Genomic DNA, 22,936 nt, shown 5'->3' with positions numbered 1-22,936 from the left:
TTTTCAACATTGTTAATCATTGCTACGTGTATGTTAACAAATGAAAGTTCTGTAATTATTTTAATTCTTCAATGCTAAGTTAGTAAGTATTCTTTTGGATATCATCAAATTGTAAATCTCTAGTCAGATTTTCAGTGTGTTAACAACTATGTATCAAAGATGTTACGTTCATGTACAAAACATTAACGTTCTTATCTTGTAAACATTGTATACCCATATAGCTACTTTTGAAGAATGAATGTTCTGTAATTGTCTTTTATCCTTCATCTCTATTAGATTTTCAGTGTATTAGCAAGTAGATGATGTATATGTATCACAGACGTTATGATGTATATGTATCACAGACCCGGGATTACAGACGTTATACATTCATAAAAACTTTTCTTTTGGTCAACATAGGGTAGATCCTCTTCTATACTATCCATCATATACCCCCTGCATAACGAAATTCAACAATATTCAATATCCAAAGCAATATCATCACTACAATATGCCCCAAAATTGAACTCCCCACCCCACATAATCGCAAATTGACACGACAGCTTCATTCCAATTCAATTTATTTCATCCAAAACGGTCCTGTGATACACCTTCCCCAATCAAACACATTTGTCTTGCATTTGATCATCTTCTACTCTTCCCTAGAAAAAATCATTATGATACCAAATCCCGGGACCAAATCTAAACACCATGCCATGGAATTCACCATATCACGTCCAAGCTCACATAATTTGGGCGCCCCATTCCTTTTTTAAAGGAATTTTTATTTTCCCTGCATTTCAATTAGTCTAAAAGTATATTAGAGTCACGCGGTAGCATGACCAGCAAGTTTTTAAAAAAACGACTGATAAAGAAGAATAAGAAGATGCACCGCGGGACTATATTAGAGTCACGCGGTAGCATGACCAGCAAGTTTTTAAAAAATCCGACTGATAAAGAAGAATAAGAAGATGCACCGCGGGACTATATTTACACGAAACAAAACGCTATTGTTCTATGATATTTTTCGCTGGGTACAAAATATATCTAAAACCATGCTAAATCGTTTTTACTATCCAAAGTGTAATATTTTAATAACTCATTAATTCAAAAAGTTACACCAATCATACAGTCAATCCGATTGTTTGATAATAAATAAACATTCTTGCTCTATTTCACGCGGTATTTCATAGCCAAAATTAGTGGAAAATCATAGCTAATCATACTGATATCCACAATCTTTCGTCACTGCTACAGCCATGTATGGCTGTCACTGTCGCACTACCTTTTGAGATTCACTTTCAAATATACCCTAGTATATTCCTGGATACCCTACATACAAATTCTGGATCCCATTCGCCAAAAAATCAAGTTTATCGCAATTCTTTTATTCTTTCCGGACCACAGCATACATTCATATTAATAAATACTCCACTTTCACACGTCGTTATATCGGGTCGTCCCCGTGGCGAAGCGGTTAAGGTCCTGGACGTCTAATCCATTTATGAATTTTTGCTCAAGTTCGAAACTTCCCACCACTTTTTTTTCTTATTGTTTTATTAACCAATTTATTGTCATAAATCAAGAATAACACAATCTCGAACATCCATTGCTATTATGATATTATTTTTTCATCAAACAAACATGTTTGATTTTTATTCTCATTTAGGCCTAGGCCTACTTTCACCATCCAGATGCTTTCACCATGCCTGACTATCATGACATCTTCGTCATTTAAAACACATTTATCATTGGCTCTGTTCACAGTTCAATCTGAAATTATATTTGCAATAAATATTATAAATTGTGACAAATTAAAATCACAAACCGCGAAAGATCGCCAACAACTGCCGCTGAATATTGATATCCAACTAGATTTCACTGCAGGGCTGTAAAGAACCACAAACCGCGACATTTGGATATCCAACTAGATAGCCCAGCAGGGCTACAAAGAATCACACACCACGAAATATGGATATCCAACAGGCTTAAACTATAAATTAGCTCCCGATAGAGGGCAGGGCCTGATAAGGGAAATTAAAATCACAAACCGCGAAAGATCGCTGACAACCGCCGCTTAATAGGGATATCCAACTAGATTGCCCCGCAGGGCTACAAAGAACCACAAACCGCGAAATTTGCACATCCAACAAGATTGCCCGCAGGCTTATCGATTATAAAGAACCACAAACCGCAAACCGCGAAAGATCGCCAACAACTGCCGTTAAATTTGGATATCCAACTAGATTGCCTCGCAGGGCTATAAAGAACCACAAACCGCGAAATTTGGATATCCAACAAGCTTAAACTATAAATTAACTGCCGATAGAGGGCTTGATAAGGGAAATTAAAATCACAAACCGCGAAAGATCGCCGACAACCTCCGCTTAATAGGGATATCCAACTAGATTGCCCCCGCAGGGCTACAAAGAACCAAAAACCGCGAAATATGGATATCCAACAAATTAAGACCACAAACCGCGATAAAATGAAATGAAATGAAATGAAGAGGCACAAACCGCGAAATTTGGATATGCAACTAGATTGCCCCACAGGGCTACAAAGAACCACAAACCACGAAATATGGATATCCAACAAACTTTAACTATAAATTAGCTCCCGATAGAGGGCAGGCTTGATAAGGGAAATTAAAACCACAAACCACGAAAGATCGCAGATAACCGCCGCTTACTAGGCATATCCAACTAGGTTGGCCTGCAGGGCTACAAAAAACCACAAACCGCGAAATTTGGATATCCAACTAGATTGCCCACAGGCCTATAGATTATAAAGAACCACAAACCGCGAAATATGGATATCCAACAAATTAAGACCACAAACCGCGATAAAATGAAATGAAATGAAATGAAGAGCCACAAACCGCGAAATTTGTATTTGCAACTAGATTGCCCCACAGGGCTACAAAGAACCACAAACCACGAAATATGGATATCCAACAAGCTTAAACTATGAATTAGCTCCCGATAGATGGCAGTGCTTGATAAGGGAAATTAAAACCACAAACCACGAAAGATCGCAGATAACCGCCGCTTAATAGGCATATCCAACTAGGTTGGCCCGCAGGCTACAAAGAACCACAAACCGCGAAATTTGGATAGCTAAGTAGATTGCCCCGCAGGGCTATAAAGAACCACAAACATTCAAACACGATTATCTTGCCCAGTCGGGGCATTTAGACGCTTCCGTAGTATAGGCTTAAATATATGCGCATTTACCAGTTCCAACTTGGAAGTAAATCCGTATCTCTGTGGCATTGTCAACATTGGGTGTGTGTTGTTCATATTTACATTTTCTGTACATATTTACGTTGCCTTGAATAATTAAAGTATATTAAAATATATATTGATCATTGTGTACGCCTCAGTCACGCGTGACGAGCAAGTTTTAAAAATAAACGACTGATAAAGTTTTGTTTAATTATTTATTGTCATAAATCATGAACAGCAACTTCAAACATCTATTTTTCGGTTTATGGTGCACTTTGTAACCTGATGACTTTCCAAGCTTGGAGCTGCTTGGTTACATTCATAAAAAGAAAAGAAATCTACCAAAAAACGTTGACAACGTAAAGAAATCAGCAAGTTTAAAAAACCCACCTCGGCTCACTTTTTGAAACTTGGTCCCATTTTGAATACCAACAGCAAATCAGTGTTTTTATTTTATTTCAACATAATACAGCGTTTCCTACAAGATTACAAGCCTACTACACTTCTGGAAATGTTTTAAATTTATATAAATATGATGAAATTTAAATCAATACCTTTTACAAATGGGACCAAGTTTCAAAAAGTGAGCCGAGGTGGGTTTTTAAACTTGCTGATTTCTTTACGTTGTCAACGTTTTTTTGGTAGATAATTTATCTTACTTCGTATATTCCATAAAATTGCTACCCATAGCTGCTGCGACTCAATGATTAACATCTTATATGATGTCAGTTGTTTATGACTCATAAATCAATACAAGGTAGTCGTGGCCGAGCGGTTAAGACGACAGACTAGAAATCTGTTGGGGTCTCCCCGCGCAGGTTCGAATCCTGCCGACTACGACATTATTTTGATATTGCATGTGTTGTTTTTTATCCTCAGAGTGTATTGTGATATTCTTCAAACACAAGTTCTGATTACTCACTGTTTTTTGGTTTTTCTTGTAGGAGGTGTTTCACGAAAGATAATAATATTTTAGTAGCATACATGCAGAGCTATAATCGACTCTTACACTCTAATATTGTGTCATGTGTTGTGCCTATGTACAATTAATCTAATCTTAGGCCTATTTTAAAACAGGATGAGCAATATTTCTAATGACATTCTTGGGCGCTGTCTTCAGGGAAATGTGCCTTCTTTTACTTATTTATCTATTCTGTCAAAATTTACAATATTCAATTTTAAATCAAATATGTTGGGAAGTTTCAACATGTACCCCTGGTGTTACTGAGTGTGGTCTCAACGGCAGAGAATGCGTGCAATCTACGCATGGTTGCTTTTGATCCATACGAACGCCTCATGTGCGTTGATTTATACATGAGGTTATGCCGTTTTACCTCAAGATTGTCAAAATGCGTGACTTAAGTTATGCATCATTTCGAGCATACATGCTTGGTAAGTTTTGATTAAAATGCAGACACGGAGGGATTTTTATGATGATAAAAAATAGTCTATAGCGTAAAAGTTATAATTGTATAAAATAATAAGAAAACGGGAAGTTTACGTGTAATATGTTTTGTGAATAATCTACCAGGATAATCTTTCATATTGAATTATTACTGTACGGAAACTTTGAACTCCGTAATAAATCCAAGTGATAGAATCTATTTAAATTGCAAACTCTCACACCCTCAGTTGCCTTAACATTAATAAAATGATGGCTATTGTTAGGCATACACCATTATATGCACCGCCATATCGAGCTTCACCCTCCACACACCACCCCACTCAACACGCACACCCACTGCACACACCCAATGGCACCTGGCAGCGCCAGATTTTTTTTCGGAAAAGTGAACTTGAAGAGGCCAAAAAAAAGTTTTCCTCGCGTAAAGCTGAATTTATACTACATCGCTTAGCGATAGCGATTGGGTTTAAGCCAATGAGGTAGTGCGCTTTTCGTTGCGTTGGGAAAAGCACGCAAAATCCAAAATGTCTCCACCTTTTAAAATGAACTTTGAACCATGTACTTTGGACCATGTGGAAACTCTCATGCTTTTATCACAACTTGCACATTGGTTCCTAGTTTGGGAACTTAGCAGCTGCACTATTACTCAATGATGTTTCCACATACCTCAACCCACATGTATTATTATGCATTAAAATGATAAAAACAGTTGAATCATGCATATCATCATACAAGGTAGTCGTGGCCGAGCGGTTAAGGCGACAGACTAGAAATCTGTTGGGGTCTCCCCGCGCAGGTTCGAATCCTGCCGACTACGATATTTTTCTTTTTGCTTCGCTGTGTTCGTTTGTCATCAGAGAAGTTCCCCTTCCCCACTAATTCTTGTTTCCTCCTCCTTTTGATCTTGTTTTTTTATAGTTTTTAGTCAAGATCTATCAAGGCATTAAGATCTGTTATCTGATGTGTCCCGTGTCATCAGAGAAATTTCCCTCATACTTGTTAGTAATATTCTGTTTCCCTCTTGTTTCAAATTTTGTTGAATCCTGTTCATGAATGACTATTTGTTTTTTAAATAAATCATATTCACCATGCGCCTCATATCTTGCTCGAGAAGTCTAGCCAAGAATTTGCTCACCGATAGCTTCACATTCTATCGTGTGCAAATTCAAAGTATGATGTTTCCGCTTTACCAACAGGCTATACATGTATGATTGGCCCTATTGTTTTCATGCATGGTAGTCGTGGCCGAGCGGTTAAGGCGACAGACTAGAAATCTGTTGGGGTCTCCCCGCGCAGGTTCGAATCCTGCCGACTACGATATTTTTATTTTTGCTTCGCTGTGTGCGTTTGACATCAGAGAAGTTTCCCCACTAATTCTTGTTTCTTTCTCTTTTCGATCTAGCGCAATTGACAATTTTGACAATTGACCGATCCGGTATTTTTTAAAGAAGTTTACGAAACTATACCTCATTTTCAATCCGTTCCACGGAATCAAATATCTAACAATGACAAAAGACGCATCGTGCGCTAATGATGTGCAGTCACTCCGAATATAGATCATCGATTGATATTTGAATACGTTTAAGGGATGGGGTATGAACGTTTGGACAGTACTTATTGTGGGACATTATCACATCAGACATATCGAATTGCATTCTGAATACGAAGAATGTCCTTCTGATATCAAATAATTTTGATTTTTTGAAATTTTATAATTTTCGAAGTTCTTATATTTCAAGAATTGTCAAAATTTAAAAAGTACGATAGATGATTACTTCGTCAACCACGTCAGTTATTTAGTTAACTAGCGATCACCCGTCTTGCGCGGTCAGAGTCTTTCGCGGTTTGTAAATTTTTTATATTTTGTGAACATGTAAATGTTTTATTTAATGTGATTAGAGGTATGAGAGGAGATTATATATATATATCATTTAGAAATATAATATGTAGTATCCTTTCCATATAAATCAATGACTTGAAATTGCAATTACGTCGTGATCGAAGCAAGTCTTCTTGCCACCATATCATATCCACCGTGAGAAGTCTTGCCCCTGTTTGATACTGGCCGCCCTGATATTTAAGATTTTTATGCATTTGTTTAGATGTGGCGATAGAATACTCAAACAATTAAGTTTCCGACGAGTTCTTTCAGGGACACCCTGTATGGTTCCAAATCCACCACCTCTGTTTAAAATATAATGTCTCTTATTATTTTTTGAAAAAAAATGTATTGTGACGGAGACTCGCTGGTCGGCAATCTCCATTTCCCAGATTTTAATACTACCATTGTGTTTTCTTCTTTATATATGTATTTTAATTGCTATTTAATTTATATCTTTTTGTTTTAATGTGTGATTGATGTGAATAAACCGACTGATTTTATAATATCATGGTCAAAATTTAACCTCATTGTACTTTTTACCGGGATAAAAAGAATGATCCTCCAAAATAAATAAAAAATACACTGTAAAGCGAAAACCAAGGGGAAGTAAACTCGAATTGGTGTGAAACCTCTCTGAGGATGGAAAAAAAAGTAAAAACGAAATATCGTAGTCGGCAGGATTCGAACCTGCGCGGGGAGACCCCAACAGATTTCTAGTCTGTCGCCTTAACCGCTCGGCCACGACTACCTTGTACGACGAATCAGTCGTTTTTATGCATAATTATTATGAATGCATATTTTGGTATCAGGTGATAGCTCATATTTTCTCATAACAGGTGTGTGTTCCAAATCGGTATATTTCCGAAGATATCATCAAAAAACTGTCGAGACTAATGCGACAGTTGTTTTTGATGATATCTTCAGAAATATGCAATATTGTGTACAAAAATGTCATGGGTAATGAGCATCAAGTATACAAAAACAGCAAAAATATCGCGGTGCCCATAAAGCAATTTTTGCGATGGTAACAAAATATTACATTATTCAACAATATATGCATGTAGAATAAAATCAACAACATACGTCACACTTAACACTACGATTAACAGGGCATTTTTCTTGACTTTCCCTGTAAAAATAAATAAAAAATAAATTCACCTGAATTCAAAATGAACTGTTAATAATTTGATTGAATTCTTCTATCACTGGTTTTATAGAAAAAGTACACATAGTATATAAAAGCATACGGGTGTAATTATACTATAGGCAACGTAATCATGCTTATCCACTGTGTAACTTGACTAGCAGAAATTATGAAGTACGACGACCCTACAATGTACCGCACAAGTCACATAAAATAAACATTTATTTTATTGGAATGATTACTACTGTCATAAATATGATATTTTAAATGAATCAGCTGTATACATAATTCATTCCATTATAGATATCATCATGTTAATCTGATGTATATTTATCAGTAGGCCTATTAAACATCATGAACATGTTAATCATATACAACTCAAACTTTGAAGAGCGTAAGAAAAAATTTGGGTATTTTAAGGCATAAATCAAACTACCACATGTACGTGGTTGAGGAATATATCTATCACATGCATGTTTTTAAATTTTGTCAATTTAAATAAAATAAAAGAAGTTTATGAAACTACCTCATTTTCAATCCGTTCCACTGAGTCAAATATAAAGTGGAAACATCATTACTTCGACGATAGAATGTGAAGCTATCGGTGAGCAAATTCTTGGCTAGACTTCTCGAGCAAGGTATGAGGCGCATGGTGAATATGATTTATTTAAAAAACAAATAGTCATTCATGAACAGCATTCAACAAAATTTGAAACAAGAGAGAAACAGAATATTACTAACAAGTATGAGGGAAATTTCTCTGATGATCAAAGGAGGAGGAAACAAGAATCAGTGGTGAAACTTTTCTGATGACAAACGAACACAGCGAAGCAAAAATGAAAGTATCGTAGTCGGCAGGATTCGAACCTGCGCTAGTCTGTCGCCTTAACCGCTCGGCCACGACTACCATGAAAACAATAGGGCCAATCATACATAGCCTGTTGGTAAAGCGGAAACATCATTACTTTGAATTTGCACACGATAGAATGTGAAGCAATCGGTGAGCAAATTCTTGGCTAGACTTCTCGAGCAAGATATGAGGCGCATGGTGAATATGATTTATTTAAAAAACAAATAGTCATTCATGAACAGCATTCAACAAAATTTGAAACAAGAGGGAAACAGAATATTACTAACAAGTATGAGGGAAATTTCTCTGATGACACGGGACACATCAGATAACAGATCTTAACGCCTTGATAGATCTTGACTAAAAACTATAAAAAAAAAAAAAAGATCAAAAGGAGGAGGAAACAAGAATTAGTGGGGAAGGGGAACTTCTCTGATGACAAACGCACATAGCGAAGCAAAAAGAAAAATAACGTAGTCGGCAGGATTCGAACCTGCGCGGGGAGACCCCAACAGATTTCTAGTCTGTCGCCTTAACCGCTCGGCCACGACTACCTTGTATGATGATATGCATGATTCAACTGTTTTTATCATTTTAATGCATAATAATACATGTGGGTTGAGGTACGTGGAAGCGTCATTGAGTAATAGTGCAGCTGCTAAGTTCCCAAACTAGGAACCAATGTGCAAGTTGTGATAAAAGCATGCAAAGGTGGAGGCATTTTGGGTTTTTCGCGCTTTTCGTAACGCAACGAAAAGCGCACTACCTCATTGGCTAAAAACCAATCGCTATTGCTCAGCGATGTATAGTAATTAGTATAAATTCAGCTTTACGTGAGGAAAACTTTTTGCCCTCTTCAAGTTCACTTTTCCGAAAATTTTTGGCGCTGCCAGGCGCCATTGGGTGTGTACGGGGGGGGGGGGGTGCGGGTTGGGTGGGGGGTGTGGAGGGTGAAGCTCGATATGGCGGTGCATATAATGGTGTATGCCTACCGAATTTTAACAATAGCCATAATTTTATTAATGTTAAGGCACCTGAAGGCGTGAGAGTTTGCAATTTAAATAGATTCTATCACTTGGATTTATTACGGAGTTCAAAGTTTCCGTACAGCAATAATTCAATATGATAGATTATCCTGGTAGATTATTCACAAAATCTATCACGTGAACTTCCCGTTTTCTTATTATTTTATACAATTATAACTTTTATGCTATAGACTATTTTCATCATCATAAAAATCCCTTCATGTCTGCATTTTGATCAAATTTACCAAGCATGTATGTTCGAAATGATGCATAACTTAAGGGGTGGGGTATGAACGTTTGGACATTATTTATTGTGGGACATTAGAGCACATCAGACATATCGAATTGCATTCTGAATACGAAGAATGTCCTTCTGATATCAAATAATTTTGATTTTTGAAATTCGCAATGTAATACACATTTTATGGCAAATGATTAAAATTGATATTTTGATATTTAGCAGTACTCGAAGTAAGCTTTATAAATCTGATGATTTATACTTAAGCGTATGTAGGTGGTATGAAAAGCCGACTATCAATTGAAAATTTTGACCTTTCGTATTGAAGATATGGATTTTTTTTCGCAAAACACCAAAAAATTTAGGTCTTTGGGGGAAAAAATACATATCTTCAATATGAAAAGTCAAAATTTTCAATTGATCGTCGGCTTTTCCTCCCAGCTACATCTACTTCGAGCTACTTCGAGGACTGTTATATATCACAAATGTGAAAAATATCAAATTTTAATAATTTGTCATAAAATTTGTATTATATCGTGAATTTCAAAAATGAAAATTATTTGATATCAGAAAGACATTCTTCGTATTCAGAATGCAATTTGATATGTCTGATGTGCTCTCATGTCCCACAAAAAATACTGTCGAAACGCTCAAAACGCTTATTCCAGATCCCTTAAGTCACGCATTTTGACAATTTTGAGGTAAAATGGCATAACCTCATGTATAAATCAACGCACATGAGGCGTTCGTATGGATCAAAAGCAACCATGCGTAGATTGCACGCATTCCCTGACGTGGAGACCACACTCACTAACACCCGGGGTACATGTTGAAACTTCCTAACATACAAAAAAATATAAATTAAATAGCAATTAAAATACATATAGTAGAAAACACAATGGTAGTATTAAAATATGGGAAATGGAGATTGCCGACCAGCGAGTCTCCGTCACAATACATTTTTTTCAAAAAATAATAAGAGACATTATATTTTAAACAGAGGTGGTGGATTTGGTACCATACATGGTGTCCCTGAAAGAACTGTATCGTCGGAAACTTAATTGTTTGAGTATTCTATCGCCACAACTAAACATAATTAGGCCTAACTAAATAACTGACGTGGTTGACGAAATAATCATCTATCGTACTTTTTGAATTTTGACAATTCTTGAAATATAAGAATTTTTCCAAACTCCCTCATTTCAAAACCTTCAAATATCAATCGATGATCTGTATTCGGAGTGATAGTCACTGCACATCATCAGCGCACGATGCGTCTATTGTCATTGATAGATATTTGACTCAGTGGAACGGATTGAAAATGAGGTATAGTTTCGTAAACTTCTTTTTAAAAAAAACCCGGAGCGGTCAATTGTCGAAATTCAAAAAACCACATTGGTAATTTGATTTATGCCTTAAAATACCAAAAAAATCAGTATCCGACGATACAGTTATTTCAGGGACAACCTGTATACTAAAAGGTATGCACAGTACAATTTTATGGGATATTTTCTTACGTTCTTTAAAGTTTCAGTGATTATGAGTAACTTAAGAAGAGTATAGAGATGGTTCAGGTGATCTCGGAAAATTTATCAGATTAATAGAAATCTATAATGGAATAAATTATGTATTTTGTCGGATATACAGCTGATTCATATCAAAAATGTCAAATATTTATGACAGAAGTAATCATTCCAATAAAATAAATGTTTATACTGGTGATGTATAGGCAGGAGCACGTTATTGTAGGGTCGTCGTACTTCATAATTTCTGCTAGTCAAGTTACACAGTGGATAAGCATGATTACGTTGCCTATAGTATAATTACACCCGTATGCTTTTAAACACAGACCCTGAAAGATTTACTTTTCCAATGAAACCAGTGATATAAGAATTCAATCAAATTATTAACAGTTCATATTGAATTTAGGTGAATTTATTTTTTTATTTATTTTTACAGGGAAAGTCAAGAAAAAATACAATTCTCTGTTAATCGTAGCGTTAAGTGTGACGTGCGTTGTTGATTTTATTTTACATGCATATATTGTTGAATAATGTAATATTTTGTTACCATCGCAAAAATTGCTTTACGGGCACCGCGATATTTTTGCTGTTTTTTGTATACTTGATGCTCATTACCCATGACATTATGTACACATTTATTTATATACGTCAAGAATACAAGTGCACACCCCAATAGTTTGTTTTCCTGAAATTCCAGTTGTCAATATTACTATAGAAAAAAGCTTGAAAATGCAATAAAATGTATGAAAAGATCCGGAATTGTTGCCCCTCAAATTTAGGATTTTGATTGTCAACTATTTTTTGCTGAAATTCTTCGTATACATTTTGAAACTCTGGATTTCTTGTAATCACAACTGGTCAAAAAGTCCGGAAATCCTAAATCCCTCTCGGGGTGTGCTGGAACAGCCACTAGACATATTCTAGGCACACACTCAAATAAACATATAATTATAGGCTATAGTTTTCTAAGAGTGTACTCGAACATTTTTGCACAAAAAGTGTTTAAAAAATGTATGCAAGTAGCTCAATTCTTTCACTGAATATTTTTGCTCTTTTTTTCGATAAATCCAAATCAACTTGAAGTATAAAATATATCATAGCATTAAGCTTCAAATGTCATGTTCCTAGCCGATTTTCTGCCTTTGATATTTGAGGCATGCTTTAATGTGCGTGAATTCTCGCCCTGGCAGCTGTTTCTACACCAAAGAGCCTAATTCCGGTACCTGCATATCTATGTTATCGGTAATTTCAACCTTTATTATATTAAAACATTGATTTATCAGATGAATTCACATCTAATTGCATCATATACTATTTTGACTGCGCCTATTAGTAATTAAGATATCCCAAGTTATAAACTAATTTAATTTTCAAATGAAATTAACGTGGAAGAATTTGTTGATTAGAGAATATATTATTTACGTGTGAGGTACGCGCTGATGGTTAGTTGTCATATACCACTATTTTGGATTCACAATCTTTGAGATACCAACTGAAACTTTATCTTGGTCACCATACAATCCTGTCGCCATATTCAGGATTTTTCTTAAAGGAAGATGACCCAATATATATTTGGAAAATGGGATTCTTTAAAACTTACGTATAGGGGCCACTAAAATAACATAAAGTGATGTGAGTCCCTTTCTTCATGCAAAAGGAACTCGTAAATGTTCTAATGTGACTAATTCCTTATGGAATTACTGACATATATACAGCGTTATACTGGTAGTCTGCTGTATTTTATTAATGATAATTATGTAATAAATTGATATTAAATGAAAGATCCTATTTTTCTCATTAATAATATTGAAATTAGGAGTTCCAAATTGGTGTATTTCTGAAGATATCATCAACAGGAGAGCAGTTTAAGGAGAGCAATATAGAGAGCGCTTGCTCTCACTCTCCTCAAAAGGCAGTCCCTGACGCATATGTAAGTGAATCTTCTAAATAGGGAAGTGGTTCCTTAAACTATATATGTTTAATTTAATTTAAGCTATTGTCTAGACTCTCTCCTTCAAGTTTAAGAGACACCATGTCTCTCTTAATTTTATCCTTAAAGGTGGGTGACCCAATTGACAGCCTCATCCCCCACTGTACCCCATCAAAATGCAGATTTTGATATCAAATGAAAGATCCTATTTGAAGAGATGAATTGCAAAACAGCTTTAGGAGCCATTTTAGACTTTTTGAGAAAAACATGTTTTGTGATTTTGCACTCCCGTTTTTAAACGACTATAAATAATAGGCTTGATGCAAATTTTCAGCTTTCAGTTTAATTTTATTATTTCTTTTATTCCTTGGATTTTATGGATATAAGCTGTTTTGCAATTCAATGAAATGACCCCTTCTCTAGAAACCGCCATTGCAAAAACAATTTGATTCCAACTTTGAGGTCTACTTGATGCGTCTTGATCAATGTCTTTTTTCATTTATATATATCTCATTTACTTTTTTAGTTATGATTTTTTTAATTTAATCAAAAATCCAGCTTTTGTTCCTACAAATATTGATCAAAAAACAGTTTATTTTGGTTGAAAGTTAATGAGAATTAAATGCTATCACAAAACATCAAAAAATAATAAGAAAAAATATTTTCTCTCGATTTTAGAGCCACTTTAATTGACATTTTCCGGAAATTCCCGAAATTTCCCGAAAGGGAAAATTGCGATATCTCAAGAAGGGAAGGTGCTATGAAAGTCAAATAAGCACCAAAATGTGTATTTTGACCAGCGTAATAATTTCATGCAAATAACTCATTTTCAAAAGTGGACGTAAGCTGTTTCGTGACACGTTCATGTTTTATTTGTTTGTTTGTTGTTGTTGTATTTTTTTGTTTTTGTTTTTTTGGGTTTTTTTTACAGAGCTTTTATTTAAATTACTAAGTTGTGATGTCAAATATTGTTATTTTACGTGTTCCTAAATTCAAGATTCTCGAATTATAGCATTAATAAGCCCTAACGTTTATTAATTGTTAACCCACTCGCCCGTTTACTAAACTTTAATGTCTTAATGAGCATAGTTTAATTAATCGAACTTTAATTATACTCTTTTCAGATAAATCAGTACCGTATCACTTCACATGAAAATGTGCCTTGCTGTCAATACACCGTGGATTTGTAGCTTTTAATGAAGACTTTTATCTATCATTATTAATACTGTCTCGCCTTAAGCTTTTCAAGTGGCATTTTGATGTGCACAGCGTCAACAACATTGACAAATCTTCACAAAATGTTGCAACAATTCTAAGAACCACTGACCCACTCAGCTCCTATACATGTGTGTATATATACTCGTATATATAGTCCCATTTTCATGAAGCTTTCAAAATTCAACATGACATGTATACGATTCTGAGTTTTTTGAACTTTTTATGCAATTTTAGACTTGTTTAATTTGCATATGACATTCGCTTGAGGAGGGTTATACGTATTATAGGCCTACTGTTACTCAAGATTTGCCCGTGAGGCGTATTGCCCCAATTCCGTTATAACATTCAAAAAGGCGCCATTTTATATACCGTCTGCATGCATTATTGCAAATTATGAAATTTCTCACCAAGACATCAATTCTAAATGCCTTCATATAATTTAAATTATAACGGTCAGATTAGCTGCTGAATTTCAGACATATTGTTCATTTTTCCTGCATCCATGTACCCGAAGGGGTGGATTGCCTAACGCAACACACCACGGTATTAGGGGAAAGCATAATTAACCCTACATGTAGTCGAGATTTTATCTATTTACGGGGATTTAAAAACGAAATACAGTTCAGCACATCTTCTTAAGAAAGCGCGGCGGCTTTCAAAGTAAATTTTAAGCTTAAAAAGTCCAAGTACACACAAGCTTTTGGCAGTATCTAAATACCGAAAAATATAACCTCAACCTCAAACACAACAGCTATTAACATTTGTGACTAGCCGACCGCTGGGGGCAGTTTAACACAGGGGTTTTAAGCCAAACGAAGCATGTGATGTAGGAAAAATAAAACTGTCATATTCTTAGCGGCAAAATGTTGGAAAACATAACAATTCGGCACCGCATAGCTTACAGTATGTCTTGCCTTTGTTGATATTAAGCTATTGAGTCATATATTAGGGATATATCATGGGTAAAGGTACTTGTTATATGTGTACTTTATTAGGCTGAAGTTCTGTCGAGTTGTCCCGTGTGCCAATCGATCGGCAAATTATCATATTGTAACTTTTGGTATGCGTATTACTAGTGTATAGTATTTAATATGACATACCGGTACCTGAAATGAAGTATTTCAATCGCTAAAACAATATTTTTAAATCATCCATAAAGCATTGCTATATAGTCACTTCAAATTGATTTTGTATTGAGCGAGAAATTGCCATTTTTTACGTTGGAAAGTATATGATTTTCTAAAGAAACCTCAAATGCATTGTCTAAAATAATTGCAATTGAAAATTAGATACATTGAAAATAAAATAGGTTCAAATGATGAAGCTAACAATTGCATACTTCAGCTAAACATCTTCAACTACATACACCAATCACAGAGCGCGGTTGTGCCATTGTGTGTGATGCTCGTCTACGGTAGATAGCAAATACTCTCCATATCTTTATCGCGCATCTTTCTTATCCACAATGGCATTCACAATCCCTTAAACGGGCATCGGTGCAAATGTCATGATTTGTCATTGATCAAGGGTATAAATGACACGCCATTATCCAAATTCGCTTTGAAAATATTGATATTAGACAAGTATAGCTTAAACCCAGCCAGCTGACGAAACATATCGGCACGGATTTATTGAATCACTGTTTTGACTATTTCTTTGCTATACTTTATCATCCAATGTTTGGACTTCACTATTCCGTGATAATTGTGTTGTTCTAGCAGGAAAAACTCGGCGTTTAATTCGTTGAGGTATATCTGGCTTATTATACGGGGCCGTAAATCGCTTGTTTATCGATACGCAGTCATGCCACCTGCCTCTCATAGCCAGATCGTAACTGACACCCGTCGAACAATTTAATCTGAAAGTCCACCAACCATAAAAACCCATCTTTTGTACATACACATACATAGCTCGTCATAAAATGCGGGAAAATAATTATTTAACTACACACATGTATGCTGACATCACAAATAAACTGCCAAACTTGAGAGAAAAATCACAGGAAGTTTGATGCCCGTGAATAGGTAGTTGCATATTAGTTCTAGCCTTTGAAGTCTATATGCCACCACACGTTGATTGATTTGCTTTTTCTTGGGTCATATTGTTTGTTTCTGTATGGTTGGTTTTCCTTTTCGGTGGCTCATAAAGGGCTATTCTATTGTCTTCATTATCCCAGGGCGTTTTGATTGCGAACCATTTAGTTGTGTTAACTATTAGTGACATTGGTTACTCCAAGGCGAAGAAAAAGAAAAGTACAGTCAGATTTTTCATATCGGAGGTTTCGGCCGAGTGCACTTGAAATTTAGTCGGTTGGTTTATGGATGAAAAATAACAATCAAAATCACACCGTATTGGCTTTTGTGTTTCGTTATGAATACGTTACCTGTCCCTAATTTGGATAATGAGCTCATTATGTAGCAATTAGTCTTGCATGTCTGTCAAATTGTAAACGTATAATGAGAAAAAATAGCGCTGTTTTGTCCATAAATATATCTCATACATCTTTGCACAAATAGAAATTAGTATGAGTATTATAGTATACTGCTAGAAATATCAAATATATGGCGGTTGTTTTATTTGAAATAGGGTAAAAACAGGTTGGTTTAAATTGACAAATCGATAACTCAAACAGCTAATTAGTAAATTATATAAGCAAAAAGAAATCAAGTAATGAGAAATGAGTTGTTATTAGTGTTTAAATATTCCGGTCAAATTTTGATTCAAGTATAATATGAAAAATGCCTAATCAACTACTATTTATACCGCAGCATACGAATTGAATTATTTGCCCAAAATGTGCTCGATTTGGTTATGCTGAATCAAAATTATGAACCAAACTATGGTGGGTGAGTTGTATTAAGTAAAATACGTATAGTGCTTTATTGTACACTGACTGACGGTTAATCTTTTTCGTCTTTCAATATTATTGATTTTTATTATTTGAAGACAAGAAAAAATAACAAAAATTAACATCAAATTACAAAAGATATATAGCAAACAAAAAATGGTTGGTTACACAAAACCATAAAGCACATTCAAACTCACAATGTGAACAATGTAAAATGTATGCATTAATAAATGAACAATAAATCTTAGAGGTCAAATCTCCATTTGCGGACGTTTATCTTTCTTTTTGACAATGAAATACCCTCATTTATTTTAATATAAGCTTCAGAGAATTGCGTTGTGCAAATTAAAGTTTATATCGTCCGTCAAAACTGACAATGAATTTCAATTTGCACAACAATGAGATATGCAAATTAAACTTTATTGTCAGTTTTACTAGTATTGTTTACGAGAATTGTGAAGTGCAAATCAAAATTTATTAATAACAAATAAAATATGCCGATTCTTAAATTCGTGTGAGTTTGTGCTGGTAGGCTACATAACTGTTGTTTCATTAACCATAATACATCATGGCTGGCTATTTTCATTGTATTATATAAACGAACTTGCACTTTCACAAACATGTATTCATAATTTTAATGACTCCGCATAAACATATTCAGTAAACATACCATCAATGTATGAATACATTACTAGTGTGGCGTAATGACTGCTATGCTGTCTTCAGTAGATAGCATAGTCTTGACTAACATAAACATCTCTTGCTGCGCGCGGTGCTTAGTAAAAACCCATTATAAACCTATAGTGCTTGATGTTATCCACATACTTTAACCAGCCATTATTTTCTTTTTAATGAAGCTGACTGAAAAGTTTTTGACAATGTCAAAATCAGTCATAAATTATATTCAATGCATTAGCTACGCTGGGTTACACATATGACCACGTGTAGATAAAAGAGTCGGCTTCCTATGAACACGAAGCAAAACAAACCCTAACCAAAATAACGACACAATTGGCGCAAAGGACCCCGCCTTTGCCCCGTAAGTAGCGCAATACCATAACACCACATCCATTGTAGTATTCTACTGGTAGTTGCAATTTAAACCGTCATGGTTTGCTGACAGTTTTCTTGTTCGTTTCTCGCATGATTTGTCGAGATTTTGATGGATGGAAAGTACGTAATTTCCTCGCTGGTTGCCTACGGGCATTTTAGACTTGTTAGTAAGGACAGCTAGGAACGTGTTACCAGTCACTCACCCAATCACTCACTCACTTCTCAACTCCTTAGTTATAATGGCCCTCTTTGCTACCACATATTACACATTACCATCGAATACCAATCACATCCCATATTTGTATTCATATATCATGATACATAAACATGACGAAAATGGAAATATTGGAATTATTTCTATGCGTAATAAAAGTTTGAAATGAAAAATGCTTCGAATATTTTAATGGTGAAAACCATTTCTAAATTAGATTGCACATTATGTTGGTGAACTAGGTTTGGGGTATGTAAACCTTCGAAGCTTCTATCAAGAATATAATGAACAATTTAACCGATATCGATATTGGATTCAGATTACCTTTAGTTTGTTTGATTGTTGTTGTATTTTGTTTGTTTGTTTGTTTGATTGATTGTTACGTTCACATAATTGACATATTTTCATGGTCCAAATGTATAACAGACAAACTATTCAAGTAAACCAGCTACGACTACGATATCATTTATGTGATACAAAATGTAAAAAGAACAAACAAAGGTGAAGAAGCGTGATATGTGATCATGCATATGGAAAGATAACATTGAAAGACTTGTACATGCTTTGACTTTTGAAGATTAATTGTCAGTGAGTTACTCATCCTACCCCTGAAAAAGTCTAGGATCGAGAACTGTCATGGGAGTGTTTTGAATTGGACATTCGTTTTACAAATAGGACGGTAGATATGATTTGAACTCTGTTACTTAAAAGACACCAATTAATGTAGTCATTAGCGTAAAGGGCAGATATAGAAGGTGCTAGTGTTACGTGAGTCATGTTACTGAAAAGACAGCACGAAAGCCTAAAACATTGGTACAAAGAGTGTAAAGGAAGTTAAGAATGTATTATTGTTACACCGAAAAGACACCATCAAATTCTAGACATTGGTTCAAATGACGGAAGGTGGAAGGTGATGATAGGAATACAAAAGATAGGTGTACCAGGTTCTGGTAAGACAACATATGATGTCATATATCGACGACGCGCACAATGTATTATATAAATTGAAATATCGATACAAATCTCATGATAAACGATATACTGGTAGATAAGTGAATTTCTGTGTCAAAGATGATCCAGACATCGGAAGGACAACACAACATCATGACGAATGTTGACTCAAAAGACACTAAAGATGTTGAAGATTATATAGAACAATTAATAGGGGTATCCTGCTTGTCTTGTGTACAAAAACTGATGGGGGACTCGACAACTTTTTGCTGCCAGATGCCATTACCACTTTGGCTTCAAATCGTAATACATGGAGAAACTTTGTAGTCGCCTGCTTCGCAGCCGAATGAAATGAAATGAATGAATGAATGAATAGCGGATCCAGAAAATGGAAAGATAACATTAGACAAGTTGCTTGCATATCAATGGGTACTTCGTATAGAAATATGTTAGCAATAGATTACAATGGGTGGCATGGGATTGCAATTCAATGGATATATGATGTGATTTATGATGTTATGAATAATGGATTGACAACCATTCTCAATTTACAAAAGATGGTATAAATAATGGATTAACAAACTATATAGACAATTTTAGAATTACAAAAGTAGTTTAATACAATGTTAATATGTCAGCACAGTAAAAGACGACATTCTAGATAATTCCGTTTGTCAGTGGCAATGATAGCATTGCAGTGGTAGCTAAATGAAGATATTAATCTACTATGGATGGCGATTTTAGATATATACACAACAAATGTATATTTGAATATTACATTTTAATCAGCATTTTAAAAAACATATTAAGCTCAGTTCGTCAGGAAGATTGTCCAGTTGAATTTTCCATTTATTTTATTTTAGTCAGATTATTTTCCCAAACTTTGTCGATATGATCTTTATCAAGTTCAAGTTACTTCCGATTCTTTATTGTCAGTATAATAATCATGATAATCAGAATGAATAATGATTGTATGGCATTGAACCATGTTAGCATTATATTCGAGACTTCTTTTATACCTATGACACGACTCACAACGTAATTACTATCATTAAGAAGACTTGTTTAGTGTACAGGTCTTCTCTAGTTGGTCATTTGTCAAAGAGTGCAACATAGAGTAGTCACGGTGGGAAAACACTGTACAACACATCGATCCATCATCTTAGTGGTTCCTTAATGGCATCCAACAAGGTGGCTTACCAACATCTTAATGTACTGTTTTTCCATTGCTTCAGGACTAAATGAGTTTCCGCATTACTTTTGTTCAGCAATGACGTCGGTTTCCTTAGAAGCGAGAGCTGGTGTAATAAAGTAATCAGAAGCAATCTTGTTTTTTATGCAGATAATATAGTTTAATATAGGCTGTTTTGTGTGAAAGTGGTTTTATCTAAGCTGAATCAGAACTGATTTGATCCCACTGATACGGTCATAAATGGGCAGACCATTTTGATCACGACTTTGACGAAATGTACCAGTAATACCACCTATTGTTTTCGATTGAAAAGGTTGTTGGAAATTTCGGAAATGCACCGTGATAACTATCAAATAAAATTAGCGTTGAAATTGAGAGAATTTGATATTTTTGTATAAGATATTGTCACCTGAACCATGACAAATAGGGTGAGTGCAACGTTATCCATACGTCGATTCAAGAAGTCCTCCCGGGCATATGTCGGCGCAGGCCGCTTTACAAACGACATGCTAGCGGTTAAGGCCTGTCGATCTACCCGAGTTGACAAGGCGTGAATCGGTCCAAATATCCCCCGCGAGTAGTGCGACATCCGCCGGTCTTGACTTTGATCTGAAGATTTGAACTTATTATATTCTAAGATTTGGATGCTGGATATTAAGAAACTCGTCGGGACTTAAGTTAAATGTTAAGTTAACACAGCTCCGACGCGCACTATGCTCACATAACACATGTTGGAAGTCACTTAGTAAACATGTTTATAGATGAAAAATGATTTTTATTTAAATGTTAATGTGTTTACCTCGACTTACCAATTAAATGTAAATTCCGTTGTTATGGAATTTATAATTCAACTGAACAAAACACATGTTAAAGTGATTCAATCTTAACCGATTGAAGATAGAGATAAAGATATATAAGATTGGTTATATTTATTTTTAGATTAATACATTTCGAAATATATTGTGTAAAGGCGAAAAGGACTTCAACTCTAATTTGTGGGCTCGATAATTTTCCTTTTTTTTCCACATAATAACGCAATAAGAAAAGTAAAGTGTTTACAGTAATTAAATGTAGGGACCTATACCTTTTTTTATTCAAAAAACAAAAAATACAAAAACACCTTTTTCACTGGTAATCTCCTTTCCGTGTGAAATTGCTCATTATGATGGTGAGGAGCACTCTTTATCGGGTTTGTCATTCTTGGTCATGTTGCCTTAAAAGTTCGAGACCTTATGCCAAATGATCTTGAACATAGAATGAAGCACTCATGTAAACTTTATTTCTCACTATACATATTTATATATGATAACATGTTCACAGAAAATTCCAATGACAGGATTGAGCCAAGGTAACGAAACATGAATAATATAATACTTTGTCCAGATGCTTAGCCCACTTTTGGAAAAAGGTTCAAAATATCTGCCACATATATATACATCAAGCAATCAGAATACTTTTCGGCAAATTGTTCTGTCAAAACCATATTGACAGTGTCAATATGGATCACTTAATTTTGTTATAGTGTTATACCATTCGAATATATTCTATATATTAATTCCCTGATAAAAGTTGCCACTGCAATGCTTTTTACATGCGGCATATTTTGTGTCAATACCACGCCAGCATGACCATGTAGCGTTAACATAATGTTATCTTTCCGCTGACTGGTTCGCCGATGGTGTTATCAACATTTTCCGTCCACTTACAATGCTCACCTATCGTGTACTAGTATGCGCATTGTATAACTCTCGTCCACATTTGGGACATTCATTTCAACTTAGCACACTATAGTTGAACTACGTCCGCCCGCTATGTCGAACCTGCTATGTCGTAAATAAGGTTCGCTATGTCGAATATGAAATAAGGTTCGCTATGTCGGATATGAAATAAGGTTCGCTATGTCGAATATGAAATAAGGTTCGCTATGTCGGATATGAACAGATGGAATAAGGTTCGCTATGTCGAATATGAAATAAGGTTCGCTATGTCGAATATGTAACAAGGTTCGCTATGTCGAATAGGAAATAAGGTTCACTATGTCGAATAGGAAATAAGGTTCGCTATGTCGGATATGAACAGATGGAATAAGGTTCGCTATGTCGAATATGAAATAAGGTTCGCTATGTCGAATATGTAATAAGGTTCGCTATGTCGAATATGAAATAAGGTTCGCTATGTCGAATATGAAATAAGGTTTGCTATGTCGAATACGAAATAAGGTTCGCTATGTCGAATATGAAATAAGGTTCGCTATGTCGGA

General features: G+C 35.1%; 5 non-coding genes across 5 annotated transcripts; 3 read left to right on the top strand and 2 right to left on the bottom strand.

Annotated features, from left to right (window-relative positions):
* The first annotated feature begins 3,963 nt into the window (after nt 1-3,963).
* On the top strand, nt 3,964-4,045 carry Trnas-aga (transfer RNA serine (anticodon AGA)). Its single transcript has one exon. It is a non-coding gene; the product is annotated as a tRNA-Ser (tRNA).
* Nucleotides 4,046-5,346: 1,301 nt separating this feature from the next.
* Trnas-aga (transfer RNA serine (anticodon AGA)) lies at nt 5,347-5,428 on the top strand. The gene has a single exon. It is a non-coding gene; the product is annotated as a tRNA-Ser (tRNA).
* A 418-nt stretch (nt 5,429-5,846) lies between these two features.
* Nucleotides 5,847-5,928, top strand: Trnas-aga (transfer RNA serine (anticodon AGA)). The gene has a single exon. It is a non-coding gene; the product is annotated as a tRNA-Ser (tRNA).
* A 1,231-nt stretch (nt 5,929-7,159) lies between these two features.
* Nucleotides 7,160-7,241, bottom strand: Trnas-aga (transfer RNA serine (anticodon AGA)). The gene has a single exon. It is a non-coding gene; the product is annotated as a tRNA-Ser (tRNA).
* A 1,718-nt stretch (nt 7,242-8,959) lies between these two features.
* Trnas-aga (transfer RNA serine (anticodon AGA)) lies at nt 8,960-9,041 on the bottom strand. The gene has a single exon. It is a non-coding gene; the product is annotated as a tRNA-Ser (tRNA).
* Between the last annotated feature and the right edge of the window lie 13,895 nt (nt 9,042-22,936).

The sequence above is a fragment of the Amphiura filiformis genome, chromosome 15 (assembly GCF_039555335.1).
Source record: "Amphiura filiformis chromosome 15, Afil_fr2py, whole genome shotgun sequence".
NCBI lineage: Eukaryota > Metazoa > Echinodermata > Ophiuroidea > Amphilepidida > Amphiuridae > Amphiura > Amphiura filiformis.
This window is presented reverse-complemented; position numbering and strand designations above follow the sequence as displayed.